The sequence below is a fragment of the Canis aureus genome, chromosome 16 (genome assembly GCF_053574225.1).
Source record: "Canis aureus isolate CA01 chromosome 16, VMU_Caureus_v.1.0, whole genome shotgun sequence".
Classification (NCBI taxonomy): Eukaryota; Metazoa; Chordata; class Mammalia; order Carnivora; family Canidae; genus Canis; species Canis aureus.
Window position 1 is genome coordinate 30,128,050 of NC_135626.1, and position 6,511 is coordinate 30,134,560.

The 6,511-nt window shown below is 42.3% G+C and overlaps 1 long non-coding RNA gene across 1 annotated transcript; it reads right to left on the reverse strand.

Moving 5' to 3' along the window:
- Nucleotides 1-2,178: 2,178 nt before the first annotated feature.
- On the reverse strand, nt 2,179-4,338 carry LOC144285301 (uncharacterized). Its single transcript, XR_013353612.1, has 3 exons — nt 4,130-4,338; nt 2,556-2,837; nt 2,179-2,378 (listed from the first exon to the last, which is right to left on the reverse strand). It is a non-coding gene; the product is annotated as an uncharacterized LOC144285301 (long non-coding RNA).
- Between the last annotated feature and the right edge of the window lie 2,173 nt (nt 4,339-6,511).

Genomic DNA, 6,511 nt, shown 5'->3' on the forward strand with positions numbered 1-6,511 from the left:
TTTGTTGTTCTTCTCCCTAAAGGTGAGAGGTGTCCAAGGGAAGATAAAACTTTAAGAGAGTCCATCTTAAGATAACCAATGTCTGCATAAAGGGGAGACTGGTGTGATTTTTCTTGCTGAATGTCAGTCAGGGGAAGGGAGAACAAGAGGAACAGATGCAGGGAATCATGTCCCTAGAGAGGGTTGGGGAGAGTGGATGAGGGTAGAGGCTACAGTCAGGACCTATGCAGCATCCAGGGATAAAGATGCAGACAGAGACATATCAGAGAGATGTGAGGTGACGGTCACCAGCTGGGAATCAACTGGAAGAAGTGGCCAGATGCCTTAAGGGGCTGTCAGTGCTGAGGAATCAACTTATTGCCCACATTGCCTGTAGGAACCACTACTTATCCTCAGGGGGCTGGACACAGCTACATCAGTGAGTTTGTCTAACCAAAGAGAGGAATGTAACCTCACCCTGTAAGGTAAGGAGTTTTTAGATTGTTCCAGCTCTCCCTCCACTTCTTCCCCAAACCGTGGAAGTTTTGTGATGAGGAAAGAGAGTTGGGGAAGTATCTTGCACCCAAGTTATTTGCTTTCCTCAAGTACCTAGTGCTACTGCTAGGGTGAAGAGAGAAGTGCTTTAAATTGAGTTTGAAAGTAAAATTAAAAATAACAAACAGGGGCACCTGGTGGCTTAGGTGGTTGGGCATCTGACTCTTGATTTAGGCTCAGGTCATGATCTCAGGGTTGTAAGATCAAGCCCTCTGTTGGGCTCTCTCTCTTTTCCTCTCTCCGTCCCCCTCTCCCCTAACCCCCACTTGTATGCCTTCTCTCTCTCTCTCTCTCTAAGACAAAAAACAAACAAACAAAAAACAGAACTTCTTTTATCCATTTACCAGACTGAAATTTTTAGTGACTCAAAGTGGCTGAAAATTATAGGAGTGGACCAATATATCACTAAAGGAGCCCGTACCCAGAGGTGAAGTAAGAACAACATAATCTAGTTAGAGATGATTACTGGAATTAATAAAACCTTTCATGCCTATGCCTAATGGATCAATAAACTGGGTTTGTGTGTGCACACACACGTATACACAGTGGTATGTGCCTAGCAAATGGACTATAGCATAAGAGCAAGCTTTTCTGTAAAGGGCTTTGTGGCCATACTGGCTGAGTCACAATTACTCAACTCCACCATTGTAGTGCTAAAGTAGCCGCAATAATATGTTCAGTAAGGAGTGTGGTGATATTCCAATAAAACTTTATTTATAAAAAGAAGCAACAGGCTGGATGCGGTTCACAGCTCTGGTTGGATGCAGTTCACAGCTGTGGTTTGCAAACTTTTGCCTAGAAGAACTGGTATGATACCCATCAAAGTGTTCATCTTTAAGGAGTGGGGCGGGTGGTTCCACACAAATGGCTTTTAACAGCTGGGTCAATGGGACTCCTTTGAAAGATTTTCTTGGGGATGAGAATGGAAATGGATGTTACTACCTAGTGCAGGGGAACCAGCTTGTTATTCCACTGGTGTTAAACAGCACCAAAGGGCAAAGGGGGCAGTATGGACAGAGAGCTGAAGGTAGGGGTTTTAGCAGGTGATAACAGATAACACCAAGGTAAAAACAAAACAAAAACAAAAACAAAAAAAAAAAAACGTGGCCTCTCAGGGAGGCAGCAAGGCCTTTCAGGGGACGCCATGTACTTGCCAATGTCAAGCAAGGGGTCATGGTCAGTGCTTTCCATATGAGCTGGTCACTTCCCCAATGGCTATGAGAAGCCCTGTGTGGCCCACAGTGTCCCCTTCCAGGGAAACCCACATCACATCAGTAGATTCATCCATGACTAAGGCACGGTAGTAGCAGCAGCAGCAATGGACACTGAAATGTTTTCTGTATGCCATTTTAGGCAATTTTTCTATGATGCCCACAATCTTGCAGCAGATAAATATTGTTAAGAATTTCTAAAAAGGGAGATCATAATTCCCTTTGACATGATTCTTGTGAGGATCAGAGATAATTCACTAACTCCCCACTATGGCACTTGACGTGATGCTGGTGTTGACTAAGTGATAGTTGTTGAATTAGGACACTTTTTATTTATCAGAATCCAGGAAAAGTTTGAACCAGGGCACAGAGATAGAACAGACAGACATGTACTGCAGGCCTTTTTATTTTATTTTTTTTATATATTGCAAGTCTTGATAAAGCCTCTATAAGACAATGTGCACGTCCTCCAGCTGGGAAAAGGGAGAAGATATTTGTGGGCTGGGCCAATTCTCATCTCTATTTCATGGTGCAAAGCCTAATGCCCAGGACATGAACATCCTTAACACTGGTCCAGGTGAGAAGCCCAAAGAGAAGAATTTGGGTATAGTCCCTGGGTAGCCTGATAAGGGCCTTAAATGGAGAAATTAAAAAATGTATTAACAAATGCAGAGAGAGGTAAGTAGACTTTGAAAATTCAAACTTGGAAGCAAACTGTTTTTACTAGTGGAAACCAGTCCACTTCCAATCCTAACGAATTTATTTTTAAAAGCATATGTATACTTTCTTTATCTGATAGCTTCAGCTTACCTAAAGCCTTTGTAGCTTATAATTCTAGATGTTTGTATTTCCCACTGTCTCGTGGGTTCTTCATGTTGCTTTCTTTTGCATCTTCTCACAACTAATATCCTCTTCTTTGTGCCTTTGCTTCAAACTCTCCAAGGGGAAGAATATGACTGGTCCAATATGTTCACTCATAGACCTATTAGGCAAAGCATTCCTCCAGGCTCCCTCATTGCTATCTTGCAACCTTGAGTTAGATTTTTCTAGTAAACCAGTGGCCCCACAGATGGCATGGTCATGTGGCAGAGACTGTAGGAACCCAAGCAGAAAGAAATATCTTGGATTACTCTCCTTGCAGGGAGCTTTGAGTGGAACCAAATGATGCTGGGGTTTCATGAAAGCCCTGTCAGCATCCATAGATGGTCGTCCCACAAAAAAAGAAGCAAGCTGCCAGATGTTTGGCCCGAATCCATCTGTATTAGTTTCCTAAAGCTGCCATAACAACTTATCATGGCTTACAACAACAGAAATTAATTTTATCACACTTATGGAAACCAAAGTCCAAAATCAAGGTGTTGGCAGGGCCATGTTCTAGCAGAAAGCTCTGGAGGAGAATTCCTCTTTGCCTTTTCCAGCTTTTGGTGGCTGGGAAAGTTCCTTGGCTTATGGCTGCATAACTCCAATCTCTGCCTCCATCTTTGCATGGCCTCCTTCTCTGTGATCTCTTCTCTATATGTCTTTTATAAGGACACCTGTTTTAGGATGTAGGAGCCAGCTAGATAATCCAGGATAATCTCATTTCAAAATCTTTAAGTCAGTTACATCCGCAAAGACTTTTGTTTCACAGATAAGGTCACATTCACACGTTCCAGGGATTAGGATATGGACACATCTTTTGGAGGTCAATATTCAACCTACTTAAATCAACAAAGGCTAAGACATAACTATGAAATATTCAACATTAGTCCAACCTCTAAACAGCCTGGCACATGTTAGGAGCTCAACAAATTTGTTGAATGAATGAACTAAGGAGCACCTTTATTTTGCCAGTTAGGAAACTGAGACCTGGAGACGTGATCTAGCCAAGATCATACATCTAGGTTAAGTCAAAGCTTGAACTGAGCCTAGCTCTTTGTCCTCATTCTGAGGCTCCTGAAACCCTGGTAATCTCCTGCCTTATTACTGCTGCCTTACAAGTGAGTATAACTGAGGTTCAGAGAGGCTTGTCCAAAGTCATTTGTTAGCTTGTATCACAGTCCACCTAGTTCTCCAGAATCCCAGGCCAAGCAATTTCCACTTCGTTCTACAACCTTGAAGGATTTCTGTCACCAAGTCTGGAAAAGAAGTCTGAGGAAGTAAAATGAAGTTCCAGAAGATAAAAGGAGAAGACAAAGGATAGCATTCAGTATATTTTATCAGGACTATAAAAGACTGATGACAGTATCATATTTACTTCTCCACCTTTTCCTATCAAGTCCCCAAATATACACTGTTAACATATCAGGAAGGGCTAGGCCCTTGCTCAGTGGAAAAACTTCTGGAAAACTGCTTGATTTATGCTCAGATACACAGCCTGCCCACAAGTGGGGTAGCAAAGTTACCTTGGAGCCATGACAATACCTCCTGAACTCTCAAAGTTTCCCCAAAGCCTGGAAAGCAGTGTGAGAGAAAAATCAAACTTGTTTTACAGGTAAATTAAGGCCTTTTATTCACATGGTACCTTTCTTGGTTTTTCTCTGAATGCCAAATTTAAAAAGAAAAAAGAAGGAAAGAAGTTTGCTGCCTTGGCATCATCAGTACCCATACTTGGTTGCCATGACAACCTCTGACTGCTGTGCATTCTATTCATCTACTCTTTTCCCTCTCCACCAGGGAAATGGTGACCATGGGGACCATTTGCCTTCAGGAGCGTCCCATTGGTGAAACCCAACCAATACATGTGTCTAGATGGTGCCTATTTAAAAAAAATATATACTGAGGATTTCAATCAAAGTCAAGATTTCCTGATTTTCTTGAAACTGGACAAGTTAGAACACCCTAGGTCCTGAACTTCCCACAAGGCTATAATGGGCTCGAATTTAGTATCTGATGATACCTTCCTGGAGCACAGGTACTCTGAACTGCCCCTGTTTCTACCTGACTGCTCCTATCCTTCCTGGTACCTCGCTGAGCACACTGGAATTTGAATCCCCCACATTTTTGGTCAACTAGTATCCAATCAGTGAGATTTCACCCAAGGGTGTCACTCCTGTCACTGTCAGATGACAATTTGAAAATAAGCAAAGGTATTCAGGCCTACATACATTTAAACCTTCCAAGGTAACTCCTGCTAACTAAGGGCCCATCTGACTTATAATAGCTTGAGCTTGAATGTCAGACTAGATTTCCCTTTAGCAACCCACTGATCTCAGTTTCCATAATGCCAGAGGTTCCTGGTCCCTGACTGCCCGTCTTTTCGTCCTCCTGGACAGCTCCACTTTCAAGGTCTGCTGCAAGTCAGAATATGGGAATCTAAAAATATCTCCGTCATCACTGCGCTGACATAGTGCTTCTGTTGTTCCAAGAGCAGATTCTCTGTCAAAAGAGTAGTTTCAAAAGCCAGTTAGGTTTAGGTTCAAAAACTGCATGTGAAAGGACTTTGAGCTTTCATTGTTTCTCTCTCCCTCTTTCTCTCTCTCTGGTCATAGAAGCACTTTTTAGATGGTCTGGTTATGGCAGAAGAGTAGGAAGGCATGTGGGCTACAGTTCGGCTTAGAATGAGAAATCTTGTTTTGACTTAATGTGTGTGAAGGCATCGGTGCCTGGCATAGTTTAACGCGAAGTAGGTGCTCAAAACATGCTGAAGGGAAGACAAAGAGGCAGCACATGACATAGCAGATGTGCTTTAGTTTCTCCAGTTTGTTCTAGTGGCCACTGTTGAGTGCCACTAGGTATAAAGCATTTTTCTAGGCACAATTGAGTTTCATTCATTTGCTTATTCATGTATTGATTTCCTGATGCCTTCCTGAAGTTCCCATTCACAGTGTGATTTTAGCTCTCTGATTATCACCTTATAATCTCATCACTCACCCAAATATTCTTCAAGAGCAAAGGGCTGCTTTTACTGTTAGTAATCATCACAATGTCCTTCATGTTGAAAGGACTTCTGTTTCACATGGTATAATATAGAATCTCTTCAATCACCCAGGAAAAACCATTCCCCAGTAGCTTTTTCTGTAGGTGAGAGCAATTTACATCCTCTCAAATTTACCTAAACCCTAGAGAACTCTCTGGGACAGGTACAATGGCAGGTTATCCTCCTCTGGACTAAGGTCACTGAATGGCACTTTCTTATATCCAATAAGTCAGCATTGTGTCATCAGATCATGATCAGGCCAGCACAACTCCCAAGAGCATAATCCATGGCATGAAATCAGCCCTCAATAAGCTTTTGATAAGTGAATGAATGAATAAAGGAATGAATGCACAGAGAATGAATGAACAAACTGGGCCCCAATTTCATAAGTTAAAATGGATCCCTGAAAACTACCGGACTTCTGTTCTAGCTATTATACTAACCTCCTTCCCATCAGCAAATCTTTCTTTCTCTCAATGACCTAACTGGCACAGCTCCTCTATTTTGCTTTTATACAATAAATTTGGAATTCTGACAAGGTTCAATGCCTCCCATTCTCTGTGGCAGGGATTTGAGAGAAAATGCAGCAGGCTTCCTTCACCCTCTGACAGTGGAGCCCATGGAGACTCAAAAATATCAAATCTTCCAGACAAAATTTGGAGAAACAAGGGGGAAAATACTTTTTGTTGTTGTTTGGTTTTATCAGGAGAAAAAAACCCCAGGCACAGGGAAAGAAAGGCATTTTATTTTTCAGGTAAGAACTCTGAAAAATAACAGTGACTAACAGGTACTCTCCATCACCAGAGCCCTGGAAGAGTGAAGGAAGCAGGACGGGGTGGACGGAGAAGCTGAGCCTGTGATGTAGTTT